Raw genomic sequence first — 21,356 nt, 5'->3', positions numbered from 1 at the left:
GGACAGTGGGGGAAGGGAGGGAGGAAAGAAGGAAGGAAGCAAGCAAGCAGAGGAAGCTCATTTTATTGAGAGCCATTGAGATCCCTTATCAAGCACAAGAGCTTAATCAAACACTGTCTCAGTGACTCCCACAGTAGCTCTGGGAGATAGAAATTAGACTCTCTGTACCCATCAGGAAAGGAGGCTCAAAAAAGTTACATAATTGGACTAGGATAGAGTATCTGTTGAGGGACAAAGCAGGGATGATATTCAGCTCTTAAATGTGTAGGTGGCATCCTGAGATTCCTGACACGGAGGAGGTACTGACCTCACCTGGATGTTAGAGAGGAAGATTTGGAGCCAAGCAGACCTGGATTCAAACCCCCAGCTCTGCCACTTGATGGGCCCTATGACAGGAGCTAGGCTAAATAAGACAGGTTTCCTCATCCATAAGAAGAGAGTAATTCCTGCCTCCTATAGTTATTGCGAGGATTACATGAGATAATGTCTGCAAAGAACTGTGGCATGGTGCACACATTTTAAATCACTCAATAAATGATACCTCTTATTATTTTTTTAAGTTTTCATTTTAATTCCAGTTAGTTAACCCCCAGTATATTGTGTTAGTTTCAGGTGTACAATACAGTGATACACCACTTCCAGACATCACCTTGTGCTTTTTAAAAAAATCACACAGCTAGTAGTACTACCCAGAAAGGGATGAACTCTGACCCACTAGCCATCTCTTTTCCTATTGGGCGGTAAATGTCCCCAGGACTGGACTCCTGACCATCCCACGTAGTCTCCTCCAGGCAGCCTAGTACTATTGTTCTCTACTATTGTCCCCTCCAAATGCTAATCTTTGAAAGACCTAAAAAATGTAAATAGCAGAATTTACTAGCACACGTTGATCATAAATTCAACAGACATAAGAACTAAAGAAATGCCTCTATTTTAGGGATAAACAAGCTAATTCTGGTCTAATTTTGTTCATTCTTAAAAGCACACTTTCATTGGTGATGTGAACAGCTGAATTTTACTGTAGGACTCAAATTTTTTCTCATTAAGGTATTTTGTTTTGTTTTGTTTTTTTCCCCCGTGATGTGCTAAAGGACACACTCCAAGAAGCAGAGTGTAATTATAGATCGAACATCTCTGGTATGGTCTGACAGAAGTCTACCCACACTTCCGAAGGCAGTACAGCATATACTTAATGTCAGCTTGATAGAAAAAAACACTTTCGTAGGTTCTCTTTGATTGACACTTTTGAAATGACATCAGTTTCCAGCTTTAAAACCTACTGTTATTAGGTCTCTGTTGCTATTTATGTTAGAAATATGTGCACGTGTGTCAAAACAATGTATCAACTTTGCTGATTGGCTGCATCTAGATTCTGTTGCCAAGGGTAACAGAACAATTGCTTTTAATCTTTGCTAAATTGCTTCTTGTTTTTTTATTTTTCCTAAATACTTAGAGGATTTAGGTATCTTTTTTCACCCCAGAACAAAATATAAAGAAATTTCATCTAGAGGGAAAACAAATACATACTGTTTATGTGAGTTAAGAGAAAAATTAAATTCAAAAGGTGTCATTGGTATATACGTTAATTTGTATTTTTACCCTCTTGGATGCTGTGATAGTACTGATTCTTAAGGCTAAAGTGATTCAGAAAAGACCATCTCCACTTTCAAATGAAGAGCCTTTCTGGATCAAGGTCTTCTCTCTTCTGGCAGAAGGCCAATGTCACAGATTCTTCATTGAAGAAAAGGAACATATATGAAAGAAAATAATGTCCCTAAAGCTTCGTGTTTTCTCTCTTGTCTCATTGGCTGAGTGGAGGGTCATGAGCGAGTCTTTGTTGAATATAAATCCCAACTCCAGCTTCTGGGCTTTTGAAAGGTTGAGAAAACTGATCTACATGCTCACATATGTACATGGTATGCCTATGTATTAACAAGATGATTTACTTTTTATAATCTGTCTTATCGTGTTTTGTGAATTGTTCTCAAACTTCCCTGGAGTACTCGTTAGAAAGGTCCTAGACAACACACACAGAGATTTTAGTTCCTTGGACTTATAGTGGGGCCCTGGAATTTGTAATTTAAATGATGATTCTGAGGCAGGTAATCCAAGGCCTACACATTAAGAAATACTGCTCTGTGTGTACTTTCCAAACAGCACATTCTTCTCTAAAACCATTAACAAAGCCTCCTATTATGGGAAGTCCGATGCTTGAGTGAAATAGGCAAGTGCCCACATTCTCCTGGAAGGTACCATATCCCTTACTCTTTATACTTATCCCTTCCCGGCAAAATAAATCAATTAAAAACAAAATAATGCAAAATTTACTCTGCCTGATGTCCTCTTGCATCATTTTTATTAAAATTTAAGACTTTAAGAGAATGCAAGTATTCTTGGGAGGTGTAGCACTTCAAGCTACAATTTTTCACCATCTCGAATATACTGGAAATTTTGCTGGAATGAGAAAAAAAAAAGAAAGAAAACGAGATAACTGATGTTATAGGTCGAATTGTGTCCCTCCTTATCCCAAACTTGTATGTTGAAGTCCTAATCCCACCACCTCAGAATGTCACCTTATATGGAAATAAGGTCATCACAGATGTAATTAAAGTAATGTTATTAAGGTAGACCCTTCATCCAACATAACATGTGTTCTTCTAAAAAAGGAATTTGGACACAGAAACAGAAACATACAGGAGGGTGATGGGAAGACACAGGAAGAACATCTACAAGCCAGGAAGAGTAGCCGGAACATAGGACTCAGAAAGAACCAACTCTGCCAACACGTTGATTTTGAACATCTGGCCTCCAGAATTGCAATACTATAAATTTCTGCTGTTCAAAGACACCCAGTTTGTGATGCTTTGTTACTGGACCCCTAGAAAACAAATACATCTGAGATAGAGAGTCAGCAAAGGAAGAGTATAGCCAAAGGACACATTCTCCAAAAACAAACTCTTTTTATTTATGCTTTTGCCTCGGTAACTGTCTTGCTTAATAGAGTAAAATTAAAATCAGTATTCCTAGTTAAATGTGATCCTATAATCCTGGAGGCAAGGATACCCCTATCATCTAGATGCAATCCACAAATCATTGCTTTTATAAATATGTTTCAGAGGCTGATAGCTGCCCAGCAACACCACCCAAAACAGCCGTCTGAGATACTGGTAGCCAGAGTCTAGAGTAAAAAATAAAACAAGTTGTTTAGAATTTGGTGAAGGGATGTACTTTGTAAAAGAGAAATGAGTGAGTGCAAACACTAGCTGTGGGAACCAGCTTCTCATGGCAAACATTTCATTTCGGCAAACAGTGAAAGAGATCCTTTGGAGCTTTCCAGGGTAGCTCAACGGGAATCAAATTTCTCTGAAATTGTTGTTTGCGTTGCCAAGTCTGTCTCACCACTGCTTCTACTTTCTACCCAAAGATGTCTGTTATGGTACAACACTTGGCCAAGAGCTGATAGAATCTCAGTCACCAAGCTCAGACTGCATTCTATCTGCATAAACCTGCAGACAGAGAATCTCGGGAAACTACTGGGTGGGGGGAAAACACACACACACACACACACACACACACAAAACAAGAAGAAAGCAAGAGATTGAGTTATAGACTGAAAAACAAAAGAGAATGTAAGGTATGCTATCAAAAATTTCACCAGTGGAATAATCAATGTGAAAAGCTGGAGGGAGAGTTCTTTATCTATGACAAAGCAGAGCAAAGAACACTTTACAGGACTTAGTAAGAAAGGAAAAGAATATAATCAGATCAACATGCAAAGAGCAACAATTAAAATGTAGTATTACCATGTTCTTTATAACGTGAGGAGTTGTGTGGAATAGAGGACTAGTTATACATTCAGTAAAGCAGTGAAAATGGCAAGCTTAAAAAAGAGAATTTAAATCTTATGAAAAGAAAGAAGTGATGAGAGGTGAGAAATACACGGAAACATCTGTCTAATTTCATAGCCTTCAAGCAGTTCACAGTCTTTTTATTCTATCTGCAGATGTCATTTGGTGCTTGGGGTTCAGAAAAGTGAGTTAGTTTCAATGTTCAACATATTTACAACATCGACTTCCTGTATAACATAGACTTCATTCCAGCAAGATATAGATGAAGCTCAGCATTTAATTTTTATGTCCAGTACTGAGATGCAAACAGGATTTACTTAACCCTTTCCCACTACAGAATTAATCCCAACCAATTGAATAGGAATCTTTTTTCCCCTTTCAGCAATTATGTTAAAAAATGAAAACAGGGGCGCCTGGGTGGCTCAGTGGGTTAAAGCCTCTGCCTTCAGCTCAGGTCATGATCTCAGGGTCCTGGGATCGAGCCCCGCATCGGGATTCCTGCTCAGCGGGAGCCTGCTTCCTGCCCCCCCCCACCTCTCTGTCAATTTGTGATCTTTGTCTGTCAAATACATAAATAAAAATCTTTAAAAAAGAAATGAAAACAAAAACAGAAGGAAAAAAAACCACCTGGAGACTCTTCCTGTTACAATCAATTTGATTTTATTACTCATTGAGGCTTATTGCAGAACAAGATCTAAATTACATTTGGCTGAAACAAGAAGCCAGCTTCATCTTTCCAATTCTTTGACTTTATTCCCTTTCTCTACCTGTCCACCGTTTCCTCTCTCTTTTTCTCTTTCTTTCCCTCTCTCTCACTCATTCTCCCTCAATTCACTGTCAGATTTTGAATTCACCTCTGTTCCCAACAACATGAAGGAGAGACATTTCACACAGTTTCCAGGCAGCAGGCACAGGTGGCTCTGAGGATTGCAATAGACAACCAGGCAAAGCCCGCCACAAAGGCTCTCAGATAGGAGTCAGAGCTCAAGAATTATCATTTTGCTTTGAAGTTATACTCCTTTAATTTCTTTCTCCCATTTTCAAGTTTATTTCTTGAGATCTATGTTTCATGATGACTGCCTAAGGCTTATCTGGAAGGAAAATGTTCAAGTCAGCACTGTGCCAGGGACAACTTAGTTGAGTAGTGGGTAATCTAAAAATATGTAGAAAAGAGCAGCCCCTGTCAGAGCCAAATCAGCCACGTGCTCATACTGGGGGGAGGGGGGCGGATGGGGGAGGCTGGGAGGACTCAGGCAGGTGGATGTGGGAACCTGCTATGAAGGCATAAAACAAAACCTAACCAAAAGTAAGCACAGGCAAACAAGGGCAGGTGTGCAAGTGAGAAACCAACATAAACGCTCACTGGTCAGAAAGAGCCCCCAGAGTCTGATGGACTGGGATATGGCCCTTTACTGGAGGAGAAGGAGGTAAAAGAAGTAACAGCAAGGCTAAGCTCTGAGGTATGAAGTGTTTTTCAAAAAGGGAGTTGTGCCAAAATGGATTCATTCCAAATGCCACCTTTAAAAAGGGTAATGCAGGGCTTCTTGGGGCCACCAGCTCTGGCTATAGAGGTCTATGCTCATTTTTGCCATCTACGGGGTGTCTGGTCTGTAGTGCTCGGGCACTTTCTAGTCTGGTGTCTTCGACCCTGCACTAAGGATGGTGCCACTTTCTCAGGATGAAACGGAGACCTTGCTGCAGGCAGATAAAGACAGAGGGTCTGGGGCGCTTGGGTGGCTCAGTGGGTTAAAGCCTCTGCCTTTGGCTCAGGTTATTATCCCAGGGTCCTGGGATTGAGCCCTGCATCAGGCTCTCTGCTCAGCAGGGAGCCTGCTTCCCTCCCTCTCTCTGCCTGCCACCCTGCCTACCTGTGATCTCTGTCTGTCAAATAAATAAATAAAATCTTAAAAAAAAAACAAAACAAAAAACATAGAGGGTCCAAGTCCACACACCCGGCCCCATGCCCTGGACCAGAACCACTTTCCTCAATAAATGTTCAGTGTCTGCTCATGCCTGACTCATAGTGGGTGCTCAATAAATGCTATTTGGGTGCATGAATGAATGAACATTTGTGATGTCTATTAGATATTTTTTCTCTTATTCCTTTCCCTTCCTTTGTCAAAAATCAAACACAACCTCTAAAACTTCTAAGCATCAGTTCAAGTATTTCAGGAGTCCCTGAGCGGAATGGTGTGAACAAATGGAAGGCGCAGCCACTTCAGTGTCGGTCGAGTTGGGTTTACATTCTAGTCCCAGTTTTTGGAACTTCTCTGAGCTTTGGGCTCTTTTGTTGACAGAAAAGGCATAAGAACTAAGAGATGACTATGACGACTAATGAGCTATGTTTAAGTTCCTAGGGTAGTCCCTGAAATATAGTAAGTATTCAATAAATATAACTCTCAACCCTTAATAGCTCTGGTGTTTAACCACTTCACTATCTCCCCTATATTAAGGAAGGCCCCCATTTTTAAGGATCAGAAAATGAAAGAAAAATGAGGTTAGGCAAATTATTCAAACTGACACATTTCATGATAGAGTCTTGAGAAGCAAAATGGTGAGGTTAAAAAATGTATCAAAGATCATATGATATTTTAGAAACAAATAAGCTTATTTAGTTCGAGGAGTAATAGGTTTACTCCAAAAAACATAGCCCATGTGACAAGAAGAGTAAAACAAAGGGACAAGAAAGACAAAGTGGGTTAATTTAAAATGACTCTATACTCTGACCTTATACCTTTCACAAAATTTAACTCAAAATGAATCATAGACTGAAGGTAAAATGCAAAAGTATAAAATTTCTAGAAGATAAGATAAGGGAAATCTAGGTGATTTGGGGGGAGTATGACAGTGAGTTTTTAGGGATAACACAAAGAATATAATTAATGCAAGAAGAACTGGTAAGTTGGACTTCATTAAAATTAAAAACAAAAGACACTGTAAAGAGAATAAAAGACATGCCACAGACTGGGAGAAAATAATTGTAAGACACATGTCTGATAATAGACTTGTGTCCAAAATATATAAAGAACTCTTAAAACTCGACATTAACAAACAAACCATCCAGTAAAGGTGGGGGGAAAAGAAAGCAAAAAAAGATACCTCACCCACGAAGGTATGCAGAAGGCAAGGATGCACATAAAAAGGTATGCAGCATCATACATCATTAGGAAATTGCAAAATAAAACACAAGATACTTCTACGCATTTGTCAGAACGGTGAAAATCCAAAGCAGTGACAACAGAAACTGCTGGGGAGGATGTGGAACAATAGGGCACAGACAGTTCAACAGTCTGACCATTTCTTATAAAGCTAAACCTTAGCTTTATTACAGGATCCAGCAATCATACTCCTAAGTATTTACGCAAATTTGCTGAAAATTTACATTCACACAAAAATCTGTAAATGGATGTTTATAGCAGTTTTATTCATAATTGCCAGAAACTGGAAACAACATAGATGTCCTTTAATAGGTGATTGGATAAACTGTGGAACATTCATATATTAAACTATTATTCAGGGTGCCTGGGTAGCTCAGTGGGTTAAGTGTCTGCCTTCGGCTCAGGTCATGATCCTGGGGCCCTGGGATCAAGCCCTGCATCAGGCTTCTTACTCAGCAGGGACCCAGCTTCTCCCTCTGCCTGCTGCTCCCTAATCCACCCCTCCACTCAGCCCCGCTCGTGCTTTCTCTCTTTCTCTCTCTGTCTCTCTATTATGTGCACACTCTCTCTCTGCCAAGTAAATAAATAAAGTCTTTTTTTAAAGAATAAAATAAAATACTGTTCAGCAATAAAAGAAATGAGCTATCTCCAACAATGAAAAGACATGCGGGAAATTTAAAGGCATATTGCTAAGTGAAAGAAGCCAATCTGAAGAGGAGACATACTATATGATTCCAACTCTGTGACATTTAGAAAAAGCAATAAACAATAAAACAATCAGTAAAAACAATCAGTGGTTTCCAGGGGTTAGGCAGAGAAAGCAGGGATGAGGAGGTAGAGCACACGGGATATTTAGGGCAGTGAAACTATTCTATATTGTGCTGGAAGGATGGATAAATGACATTATGCTTTTGGCAAAACCCATAAAACTGGACAACACAAAGAGTGAATCCCAATGCAAGCTATGGACTTTAGTTAATAATAAAGTATCAGTATTGGTTCATCCATTGTAGCAAACACACCACACCAATGCAAGACATTAATAAAATGGAAAACCGAGGGGGCAGGCAGGGAGTGTTTGGGAACTCTCTGGTTCTTTCTGTTCAATTTTTCTGTAAACCTAAAACTGCCCTAATATTCACCATCATTAGCCATCAAGGAGATTCAAATCCAAACCACATTGAGATACCACCTTACACAAATTAGAATCAACAAGACAGTAGACAACAAGCTTTGGAGAGGATGTGGGAACCCTCTTACACCATAGGTGGGAATGCAAGTCGGTGCAGCCACTTTGGAAAACAGTGTGGAGATTCCTTAAGAAATTAAAAATAGAGCTACCCTATGACCCTGCAATTGCCCTACTGGGTATTTATCCCAAAAATACAGACGTAGTGAGAAGAAGGGCCATCTGTACCCCAATGTTCATTGCAGCAATGGCTACAGTTGCCAAATTGTGGAAAGAACCAAGATGCCCTTCAACGGACGAATGGATAAAGAAGGTAAGTTCCATGTATACAATGGAGAATTATGCCTCCATCAGAAAGGATGAATAACCAGTTTTTGCATCAACATGGACGGGACTGGAGGAGATGATGCTGAGTGAAATAAGTCAAGCAGACAGAGTCAATTATCATATGGTTTCACTTATTTGTGGAGCATAAAGAATAACACGGAGGACATTGGGAGATGGCGAGGAGAAGGGAGTTGGGGGAAACCGGAGGGGGAGACAAACCATGAGAGACTGTGGACTCTGAGAAACAAACTGAGGGTTTTGGAGGGGAAGGTTGGGTGAGCCTGGTGGTGGGTATTAAGGAGGTATTAAGGAAGGCATGTATTGCATGGAGCACTGGATGTGGTGCATAAACAATGAATTTTAGAACACTGAAAAAAATTAAATTAAATTTTAAAATAAAGTCTATTCATGTTATTTTAAAAAGATAGAGATAAAGAAAAACAGCTGGAACTTATATATAAAGTTTAATTATTTATCTATTTTGCCATAATTTTGATTGTTTTACATAACTGCCCTCTATCCTGAGTCCCTTTTCTCTCTTACAAAACCCCCACTTACAAAAATATGGCCCACACCTCTCTGTGCCTCTCTATTTTTTTTATTAAACCTTTGTTTATTAAGTAATAATTTTGCACCAAGCACTATTGTAATTGCTGGAGATATAGAAAGAGGAATAAGATCAGACTTGAAGATCTCAAAGTCTAGCAATAGAGACATGTTAATTACAGTGGAACAAGATATTAAGTGACATAAATAAAGCTAAGAAAAATCTCTTGGAACCACAATAACTGAGTGCTTTAAACTCTACAGGGCATTGTGAAACTATATTAAAATCTTCATTGTGTGCTTTGTTTAGTACTCCCCTGTCTTGCTTTTGCTAGTGTCTCACATTTAAAATTTCTTTTAAACCTCTCCCTCCTATTCCTGTTCTTCAGCCTTCTGCTTCTTCCTCCAGATCGCTAACTTGCTAATTTACCAATTCAGTCTAACTAGGAGGCCAATGTATGTTCATTGAGCACAGTTTGTGATTATTTCACCTGCAGAAGATAGAGAGAGAAAGAGAGAGAGAGAGAGAGAAATGAACTTTACTCAGGGAACAGCAGGGATATTCCCAACGTGCAGTTTTAAGGCTATATTCCAAAAGAAGGATGATGGGGAGAGCTTTCAACAGTGGGCACGTAGTGACAAGCCTCACACACCAGCTCTCTCCTCTGGCAGTTGACAAGAGGAGAAGCAGATGCTGGCAGCTTCATGTTTCCCGTGTTGTCAAGGGCAGGCCAAATTCAACAGTTTTGTCTTACCCTTGGAGACAACCTATCACCAAGTGCCTCCCAATAAACCACGGCCAACCTCTCTGTGCTCATCTCCTGCCACTGTACAGAGTCCCACTTCGCATTCTTGTGACTCCTTGGGAGAGGACTCTTGTCACATCCACACTGTGGTTTCCTGACTTTCTGCCTCAATTCATGCTTTTCCTCCGCTCCTGGAATCACCTGCCTTTGCTTTCATTCCATCTTCATCCGCCCAGGCACCTATCTCAACCAATGTCCATCCCCATGTATTCGTCTCTAATATCTTTGTATTGAATTATCTGGTTCTCGATTCTGATCCTGTACTAGACTGAGCAACTTAAAGTCGGGAATTACAGTGACTGGAATTTTGCAGGCAGCTGTATGTCTGTACCACTCAATTCCTCCTTTCTCATGTGGATATATCTGATATAGCATGTAATTAAAAGTAAAAAAATTGGAAAAGTAAAAAATTCAACCCTGCCTAGGCTTGAATTCTGACCCTGCCATTTATTATCGACTTACTGTCCATTTACTATGTTTAATGTTATTGTCCCTCAGTTTCCTCAGATGTGAAATGGAGATAATAATTGTTAGCTTGGAGATCGTTCTGAGATTTCAGTGAGTAGATAGATGGTGAAGATAGATGGATGGATGGATAGTTAGGTTTTTTAATGATACTGAACATAGAGTAAGTGCAGGTTAAGTGTTAGCTATCATCATCACCATCGTCATCATCACCATCACCCTGTTTGTGGTCCTGACAATAGGTGCTTGGTTCCCTATAATGCCTTCCTTAGGATTATCATCATACTTGTTCGGATTTATCTGATTTTCAGATTTAGATTAAACGGTTAATACTGGCTTTTTGTGTCCAGATCTACTAACACAAACTCTAATCCAGATGGAGTTCTGGTGTTTTAAATAAGTAGAACAATTGTTCAACAACACCCTGGACAAAAACGACAACTTCTTCTCTCAAAGCATTTGTTATTTAAGAAGAACTAGTTATTTATAAGGGGGAATAAATCCATCAAGAAAAAAAGACCAAGAAGGGGGAGAGGTGGGGACCGTGTGGTATTATTGGTAATGACCCTGGAAAGATTTTTTAAAAATGTTTCTTAAAAGAAGAATTAGTGAGACTGTTAATTTTAGGAGATTGTGTTCAAAATGCTAAATTTCTTTAGAATGGTACATTTGTCGAGGAGAAAAGTACTAACGGAAAGAGAAAAAAACTTAAAAAAAAAAAAAAACTAGCCCCAAAACTGCAAGAAACTCAAGCCAATATGTAGCTTGCATCTGTTGGCAATACCCTCAGCAAAGAAGGAAATAAGATACAAAACTGAAATTGCTATTCAAAGAAACTTGATAAACAAAATAATCCATTCAGTGTAACAGATGGCTGCACAATAGTGTGTGCTATGACTAAAATATCTGACCCACCCACCTACCCACTGGTGGTGCTACCAAAAACATCAATTTAAACTGGGCAACCTGAAATGTATTGAATAAAGCTGGCTACAGCTACAATGTCAGCAAAATATACCCACACTGAAAAGAATAGAAATATTCAAAATACACCATCTAAAAAGTGTACTTCCAAATGCTATATTCTCTCTGCTTGGCCCAGGTCTATGTCCTGTCCTTGTGACATTTAGACCTCTGTTTCAATTAATCAGTGCTCTAATTCCAACAATGTAATCGACGCCAGGCTCAGTGAGTTCACCTCAAGAGATATTTATGTTACCTCTACTGTATTCCAGGCCCTGTGGTAGTTGTTAGAAGAATAATTAAGATGAGATGTTGTTCCAGATCTTGAAGTCTGCCCTCCAGTGTTGTTTACCTGCTTAGCAGGAAGCAGAAGCACCACTTTGGATACACTTGAGTCTCGATAAATCTGGAACCACTAGATAAATGGTTCATGTTGATCCATGTGATAGAAAATTATGGTCAGAACTTTCTGGACTACCATACTTCTATTGAGAACATGCACATCACCTAGTTTAAAGTTACCATTATTGACCGCTTTAAATGATTTGGCATAAGGCAAAAGAAACGTTAACACCCTGAAACCCAGATTTGTTCACTAAAAAAGTTAGTTCTTATTTTAATGCTTCCATGTATAAAACTGAATGTTTGAGCAATGGTTTTTTTTATACTTAGTGCCTTTAATGGATACTGTGAATACTACTGGAATGAACCAATGTCATACTTCAGGAAAGACAAAACCCAAAGCACAAATGAGAAGTGTCAAAAAAAATTAATCACCACATTTCCCTGTGGCCTAATTTCTTGATTAACTTCTGATGGGCCTCTGAGGCAATGAATAAAAATGTTCAAAGAAAAAGGACCTTAAAAGGAGGTAAACTTTCATCCCTCACTATTTCTGACAGCTTGTTCCTGAGCGAAGCAACTGGTGTCCCCAGGGACTCATTCAACATTCATTCGCATCATGGAGAAAGAGACCCAGTTTGGAAGATGTTTTTCTGGAGTACAGAGGGGGACTTTGATCCTAGCTCAGATAACAGCTGCCCTCCATGAGAGGATTTTCTGGTCGCTCTGTCCCTTAGGCCAGGTAAGCCTCAGGGGAGGTGTCTAGTTGACCTCAAAGCTCAGCCAAGCAACTGATACCTGAGGGAGGGTCTTTGAGTGGGCAAGGGAGCCTGGCATCAAGTGTTATCATTCTGTCAGTCTCTCCCCTGGCTAGACACAAAGCACACAGGAAAAGGACTCCTAAAGGGAATCAAGTCTCACCTTGATTTTTCCCCCATTGTAAAATTAAAGGAAGGCAAGAAGCCAAAATACTGCAATAGATTTTAGTCTCTACCATTGTGTTTTCTCACCATTCTGGAATTGTAACAAAGTATTTCCTTTGAAATTCCTGACCCCTGGCTTTTAAAGACAAAGGCAAAGATGAGGATGCATGATTAATATCCTAGAAGAGAATTAAATGTGTCATGTCGTTAATGAAGCAGGTGTAGAAGAAGGTAAAGCCCCATCGCTTTGCAGGAAGCCATTTTACTTCTAGAATGAAGGTATTTGGAAAAAGAATTGGAGTAATCTCTTTAAAATGTAAGAGATTAATCTAAATATTGGCCCTGCGAGATGAAATTATGTCTTTGTTGATGTTTGCTGTATTTATGATATGGAACATCAAGGGAATCACTGAACTAACAAAGACATAAAAATCATTTTAGTGGTAATTTGTTTGAAAAGGTGAACATCAGATAGATCTCTAGCCTTCACAAAATCATCCTGCCATTCATAATTAGATGGGCTCTTGTCTTTCATTTCTGTACTCATTTAATAAATATTTATTGAACATTTATTGTGAGCAAGGCATTGCTTTAGACACTGTAGGGAATAAAGATATCTCTGTGTCCTTCTTCTTCATTTGGGGAGGGGGGACGGGCGGATTAAGACTGGTCATGGTAAGAAATGATAAAAGCCACTGAGCTAATAGAACTAGAGGACTTAACATATCTCTCAGTGACCACCAGACCCATGAGCAGTTTTGGTTCCAACTCTTAAGTCAGTTAAAATGTAAATTCAGGATGGCAGGTATTTAATAGCCAATCTCCTCCCCTGCCCCAAAAGGGGAAATGACCTACTATCAGCCCCCAGAGAGAGGGTTGTACCACTTCACAGATTTATGATAGTCAGGAGAAGCAGTTTGCCTGCCTTCCTCCTCTCTCCTCTCTTCTTCCCACCTTATCCTGAGATGTGAATTGCGGCACTGGCTGTAGTAAAGACAGCTGAAATAAGAAAATTAAGAAAAGCATTCTCCAGTCTCCTTCAAGCCATCTTGCATTCTCAGGCAGATTTCCCTGCCTCACTTGGAAATAGGTGTGGGAGGACCCACCACAGCGACCCCTCCTCAATGACAGCAGAGAGCCAAAGGCTTGAGAAGAGATCAGAGGAGATATTGGTTCCTTCCCTCAAGAAAAACTCTTTCTTCCCATCCTCCCAAACTAAAAACAGTGTTATTAATCAGAACTAGGGACAAGCATTCAGCAGGAATGCGTGGAAAACACACAGATACGCAGAAAGCGCAGACTCTGTGTGATGCTTTTCGTCTTACGCCTCAACAAGCCAACGAGTCGTGCAGCAGTGTGCGCTGGGCACCTGTTCAATAATGCAGTTTCCTTTAGAGGACATTTTTAAGACTTAAAATAACAAGACCAGTCGAAAAGACCCACATTTTTACCCTAGCATTTATACCAATTATACCCAGATGTGTCAATTCTTTCTCCGTTTTCTTTATTCCTTTTAACACTTCAGATTGCCTATGGTAGGATTCAATTATGGATTCTACTTTCTGCCTTGATTTGTGCATCCCTGTGACTTTACTTGGGCTCTTAACCTTTTCCATTTTTATCCTTTGATGAGCCTTTTACATTTTTTCCCCTTTCTGATATTACCTTTCTAGTGACTTTCAGTATGAATATCTTTTAAAATTATTCCTATGTCATAATGCTTTCTTCACCTATGTCCACCTACCTGTATCTATACTACGTATGTGCAAATACTTTCATATCTGCATACACATATATGCTCTAGAGTCACACTTTCCATCATGCTAGGTGGCAGTGTCAGTATTACTGAGTATTCTTTATGGAGTCTTCTTTTATACAGCTCACCTGGACATCCTGGGCTGTTTTCAAGATGAACCCTTGCCTTTTTATGTTTTCCTTTCCTCCCTTGACTCATTTAGACTTTTTAAAAAAGATTTATTTATTTATTTTAGATGGAGAAGAGGTGCAGAAGGAGAGAGAGAATCCCAAGCAGACTCCCCACCAAACATGGAGCTTGATGCAGGGCTTGATCCCAGGACCCTGAGATCAATGACCTGAGCAGAACAGAAATCAAGAGTCAGATGCCACCCTGGCATTTCTCCTCCTTTGACTCACTTAAATTTCTTCTCTCTTGTCTTCATTGTTACTACTGTCAACTCTGTACTCAGACTTCAGCATGAGGTCACCTTTTCTTAACTGTTCATTAGTTAATACACATTAACCAATGATGGTGTTTCAAGAAGTAACTCTTCCTAAAAGATTAATAGTGAAAGTTAACAAAAGTTCTTCTGATCTGACCTCCAGTATTTGTCAATAAAGGGTGATAATAAGTAGAATCAGTCCCTTGGAAATCTCCCTCGCTTTTTTTTGTTTAAAGAGATGGTCCATCTGCAGGCCTATTTGCAATGTGATTTTGCTCACACCATCAGGAGGTGGAGTGTCTTTCCCTTTCTTTGCATTTGGGCTCACCAAGTGGCTGGCTTTGACCAACAGAATGCAACAGAAGTGTCTGTGCAGGTTTCTGGGCCTCAGCCTCAGGAGACCCTGCAAGTCCTGTTCTTGTTGTCTTGGAGCCTATGGCCACCACCCTGTGAAGATACCCTGAATGAAAGATCCATTGGAGAAAGAAGCTAGCCATCACAATCATCCTTGTTACCCCAAATGACACTCCAGATGTTCAAGTGAGACCCTCTCAGACCATTAATTCCAACTGGGCTCCGAGCTGCATGCAGTCACAAGAATGAGACTGGCTGAAATCAGGCAGAGCAGTCTAATCAACTCACAGAACAGTGAGAAAACACAAAGGGCTGTTGTGTTAAGTAATGAAGTTGAGGGCTTTGTTACTCTACAACACATAACTAATACAGCTTCCATGGCACCAGTAGGTGCTGAAATACAGGATTGGAAATGTGTATGCCAAACCAACCAATAGACCTAGTCATGCATATATTGGCTATTAATATATCTGATGGATATATATTTAAATATATATTTATAGAGTCAATAATATATGACACAAACATAATATATATTATACACAATCACACACAAGCACTTATATAATCAGGACTAATCTTCAGCACTGGGATACAAGATAAATAGAAGTATGTTCTCAGCAATTCTAAGTCTCATTATCTAGTCAGACGTGGTGCAAATGAATTACACTGCTATATGGAAAATTTGGGTAGAGTACTATAGAAACATGAAGAAAGGAATGATTCACCTTGACTGAGAAAAAAGAAGTTTGGGTTGAGAGAACTGAAAAGAAAAGTTACTGAGTTAGAATTAGACACATGGCCCGCAGCAAGGAGTGGCAAAACATACCAGCAAGGGTCATCTTCTGCAATAAGGACTTGGAGTTGAACTATTTGAACAAGAAATCACCTGAAATTCTTCTCTACGATCTTTTCACCCTCTCTTCCCTTGCCTATTTCACACTTGTTTTTTTAAGCCCTATATAAGCTTCTGATATTAACCAGATGAATCTTGCTATTGATTAGAACCCAAGTTCAAGATCGTAACTCCATTCTTGGACCAGTGCCATAACCCCATTTTCTATCACTTGGCTTTCTGTCTATCTATCTTCTATCTATCTTCTTCTACCTATCTATCTATCTTTCTTTCTTTCTTTCAGTAGACTCCATGCCTAATGTGGAGCTCAATATGGGGCTTGAACTCATGACACTTACATCAAGAACTGAGCTGAGATCAAGAGTCAGATGCTTAACTGACTGAGCCACCCAGGTACCCCTGTCATTTGGCTTTCACTCTTACTTTCCTTCATCCCATCCACATACTACATCAGAGGCCTCTTTGGAAAGTGCAGATATAATTCACCTTCATGATCCCACCTCTCTACTCCTACATCCCCAACACCCTCAGCCTGCCTCCCACCCATGGCAATTGGTTGTATTTCCCTTTGCTACCTGAACAATGGTTCAAGCTACCATTTCCCTTCAAATTTACCACATAAAGTCTGAATACCTTTTGTAGACTGATCTGACTCAAGAACAGCAACTCATTGTTTAAGGCACATCTCACTTCCTCGAGAAGCCCATCCCCACAGCTGTGCTCTCCCTTCCTTGGCTCCTGTAGTATGGAATGGACCATTCCCACCTTTGTGCCTCCAGTTATATTCTGAACATATGTGCATCATAATTCACACTACACTTTATTCTATCTATTTATTTATGTCTCTACCCTTCCTTCCTTCCCCCAATGCTTCCATCATCAAGCTGACATCTTTATAGATACAAAACATCTTTTATTTCTTTGGTATCTCCATCACACCACACATTGCCTGGCTCATAGTAGAAATTCCATAATGAAAATGAATATTTTTCAAATAATCTGAATATCATAAATTTAGCTACAATAAGAAACTGTATCAAGTATAACTTAAACTTGCTTTCTTGACTTGTGATTTTGTTAGCCTTATTCTAGTCAATTGAATTATAAAACTGTTTAAATTTTAGATAAATGAGAATTTGTTGTATCTCTTTCCTAGTTTATATAATAACCAAATCTTTATAAAATAATGCAGAGCTTCTGTGGTATAGTAGATTCGCAAGCCAATACAATTCAAGTATTCAGAAACCAGCTCTCTGGCCCAAATTGTGAGCCACTGATCAATGAATAGCAAAATGTCTCAAAATTCTTGCATTAAAACATACACATGGGAAAGCCAAACCTTAGAACGCTCTGCTCTAATCCTGCAACAGATTATAAGCAGAATATTAAAATGAAAGAAAGCAACTGCTCCAGGCAAATCTATAAACTACAGCAAGAAATGACAGCTGTTAGCCATGAAGAAAAGATAAAATTTAAAAAAAAAAAAAAAGATTTAAGAAGGGAAACTATCCAGGACCAGCAAAAGTAGGAAAAACCAGGAATCTGTACCTTAACTAGACTGTGGATATTGCTGAATTATTCTATACAGATAGGACATAGCACACAGCATTGTTGTTGTATGCATTGATGGCCATATTTTTCAATTAAAATTATGATAGGTAAATTATACAAATAAAGGAATGGTATAAACCATTTTAGATTTTTTTCAAAATTATTAATTTTTTAGAAAACTCTTTAAATCCTACTTATCTAAGATATCCAGAAAATTCTTTAATTTTTTTCATTTTGTTTTATTTCTTTCCAGTGTTCCAAAATTCATTGTTTATGCACCACACCCAGTGTTCCATGCAATACATGCCCTCCATAATATCCACCACCAGGCTCACCCAACTGTGTCTCAACTATGCTATGGGGAGCCAAAGAACAGGTTATTTATCCAACTAGAAAATTCTTAAATTTTTATTCAATTTGAATAAATACTAAATCAAGGTATCACTTATTCAATACCTAAATGCCGTACATGCTGCATTATACACTAGAGCCTATAGGATAAGTATTATTGCCCCCATTTTATGGGTGAGGAAACCAAGGCCCAGTGAGGTAAATCACCCAAGGTCATACAACCAGTAGGCAGCTAAGTAGAGATTTGATATGAGATACTTTTACTCTTGTCATTGCTGAAATTTAAATGACTGAGAGTTCATAAGATTATTTATTAATAAATCAGTCTGTAGGAGTTCAACTTGAGGGCTTGCCTACGACACACAAATCTGTACCACAACTGAATTTCCTTTCATAGTGAAAGAAACATTAAAAATAATTTATCACCAAGAGAACCTCAGCAAAAGCAGAAGGCATCCAGGAAAAAATGTTTCTTATATGAAGCCATACATATTTGCTAGCAGAAGTCTTAGCAGTCACTGAAGTAAACTACCAGGAAGAGGCACATGAAGTCATGGCTCTTTTTCCCAGGCAGTCAAGAGTTGAGCAACTTTTCAGTTAGGGTCCAAAAAAGTCATAATCATCTGCAAACAATAAAGGCTCTCCTACATGAAGACATGCAGAACACACCAGCAAGAAACGTAAAAGCCAAGACAGTTGTTAGAATTGGTATCATAAGGGAAAAAATGAAAGCAAAAGCGAAAAGGCTTTTTCAAAAGAGAAGGCTATTTCAATTAAAAAATAGATTAACTTTTAAAATGTTAGTGTAATAGTTAGAACACTAGAAATGTTCCCAAGAGTTATTAATTTAAGAGCTTTGTTCTTGAAAGTCATTACGTTATTCCAGTAAAGACCAAGGAGGTTGTTTCCTTTCAATTATTTAGGAGTTAGAGCTAGCCTTCAGCCAGGTGTTCTGTTTATGCAGATGGCAAAATAAATTATTCAGAAATAGAGAACAGGTAAGCAGATGGAAAAGCAGAGTAAACCCAGAAAGCTGGGGGCAGCTGCTTAACAGGCCCCCAGTAAAACATCCAGTTTACATGAGGGTCCAAGTTACCCAGTCAAGAAGAGTTCTAGATATGGAAACTGCTGTCCACTTAACATATTTGGGAACTTGTACTCATTTTAGTGATATTCAATTTGAAATATGTCATCTAGAATTCTTTTATGGATATAAATGTTTTAACCTAAGCCATGAAATATTTCTGAAGGCAGTTTTCTTATCAGATCCAAAAATGAATTGTATTAAAAAGCACTTGAGGCTCTTTTAAAAATATGATTCTTAGAGTCTATGCAACAAGAACTCTATTAGGATTCTTCCTAGCACCTTCCATAAATTGATGGAGGTGCCTAATAAGACCCCTTTTAACTGCAAAGTTCTGCCTCATATTTTAATCATTCACTGATTCAATCCCTATGAGTAAGAGTGCCAGAAAACTTACTTTTTGGCAAACTCTGCACTAGAAAAATACATGTCATCAGACAACAAGGCGACCTGCTAAACAGATTCTGGGAAATGATTTGCTTACAGAAATGGACTGTTAAGGAAAATTTTAAAATGTTCAAAGCTCTATACATCCCACCCTAACTCATTTAATAAGACCCAAAAAAAAAAAAAAATTAAAGACTAGCCACTTAAGGGAAGAGGTTGTTGCAAAGAGAGGAGTTACAGGGATGGGGAAGAAGGATGATAACCGGAAGAGTGGCAGCATTCTCCAGAGGAAAGCACAGCCTGGGTGCCAGGAAATCTGGCTTCTAACCTCAACTCTGTTTAATTTGACCTTATGATCTGGGCATGTTAACCTCTCTCAGCTCGTGTTTTTATTGCCCAAATGAGATCAGATCATCATCGAGATCCCCTAAACTCTTGTATTCTACAAGTCTAAATGAATTTTAAAAGGGGGAAAAATACCAATGAAAGCAAATGAAACCTAGGGCCATAGAGCCATAAATAAAAACACATTGAAAAGCATCTTGTCTGCATCTTTGTGATTTCATTTTTTTTTCCTAAAATTTATTTACTTGACAGACAGAGATCACAAGTAGGCAGAGAGGCAGGCAGAAAGAGAGGAGGAAGCAGGCTCCCTGTTGAGCAGAAAGCCCGATGTGGGGCTCAATCCCAGGACCCTGGGATCATGACCTGAGCCGAAGGCAGAGGCTTTAACCCACTGAGCCACCCAGGCACCCCTGTGATTTCATTTTTAACCTCATCTGTAGAATTTATAGCTCTTACTTCAGAGAACAACTTTTTAGATAACAGAAGAGGAAAGCTATATGATGGAAGCTAAAGATTCAGTCTTCTAAATGGCTTCTATGTTTTGAATGTTTGGTTCTATAAAAGCTACTCATCCAAATAACTGACTGAATTTTTCACTTTGTACTCAAACCTTTGGGTATCATGTAGACACTTGTTTAGAAAATGTGTTATGAACCAGTTTCCAAAACTCATACCTTAATAGTCACTGAAACATTGCAAAGGTAGAATATTAAAGATTCTCTCTTTATTTACATTGTAGTTCTATCTAAACATCATCCTCACAATTACCATTCATTAACCCAGGCCCTTGTCCTGGCACAACCCAAACTGAATTTGCCTAACTTCATTCACTCAAAAAATAGTTTATTTTTCCCAAGTGGCCAGCATCATGGAAAGGCTATCACTGCTCTAGGGGAACTCATGGTCCAATAAGAGAAACAAATACGTAGGTAAGTCATTATAATGATGATTGTTGTGCTACCTTCTTAATGTTGGTCTTAGCCCTGTTTTGCTTGCACTGCCCATAGCTGATATTCCTTCTTTAAATGAACTCATTCTTACAACCTAAGGTATTTATGCCAAATGTACATTTTATATCATATCTATATGTGGAAAATCAGTAACATTTAACTCATAAAAAATAAATATATAACCACTGAAGTAAATATCTTTTTTTGGTGGACTACCTAAACACTCCCTTATATACCATCGGTGGAATGCATAGCATAGAAGTGCTGGTTTTACTGATCATGCTAAATATCCTGGTTTAATGGATTCATTCTTTCCCTCATTTAATGAGTATGTATTAAGTACCTATTATGTGCCAGGCATATTCTCTGATAGTAGTAACAATCTACTTAGTGACTTGAAATAGTACAGTGACAGAAATAGTTTTGCACTTCAGCAGTTTAATTTTAATTTGGTTTGGAAGATTAATAGCACTGGCATTGGGAGTAGGAGATTAGGGGTTAAAACCCAGACGATGACAGTAAGGGAGTCCAAGTCAAGAGAACTTGGGGATTATTTGGTTGTAGGGAGTAAAGGAGAGGAAGGTGTCAAGAATGATCTCCAGGTGTCTGTCCTGGGTGACTGAGTGTGGTTAGGTATCACATTCCTGGATTCGTCTGGTACCTGACATGTTGAGTGAATCATTAACGTTCCTTATCTCCACCTTAGAGATTTACTGATGAGATATCATGGG

The sequence above is a fragment of the Enhydra lutris genome, unplaced genomic scaffold, assembly GCF_002288905.1.
Source record: "Enhydra lutris kenyoni isolate GAN:26980312 unplaced genomic scaffold, ASM228890v2 scaffoldscaffold2, whole genome shotgun sequence".
In the NCBI taxonomy this organism is placed as follows: Eukaryota; Metazoa; Chordata; class Mammalia; order Carnivora; family Mustelidae; genus Enhydra; species Enhydra lutris.
The sequence above is the reverse complement of the archived record's forward strand: the minus strand, read 5'-3'. Positions refer to the sequence as shown.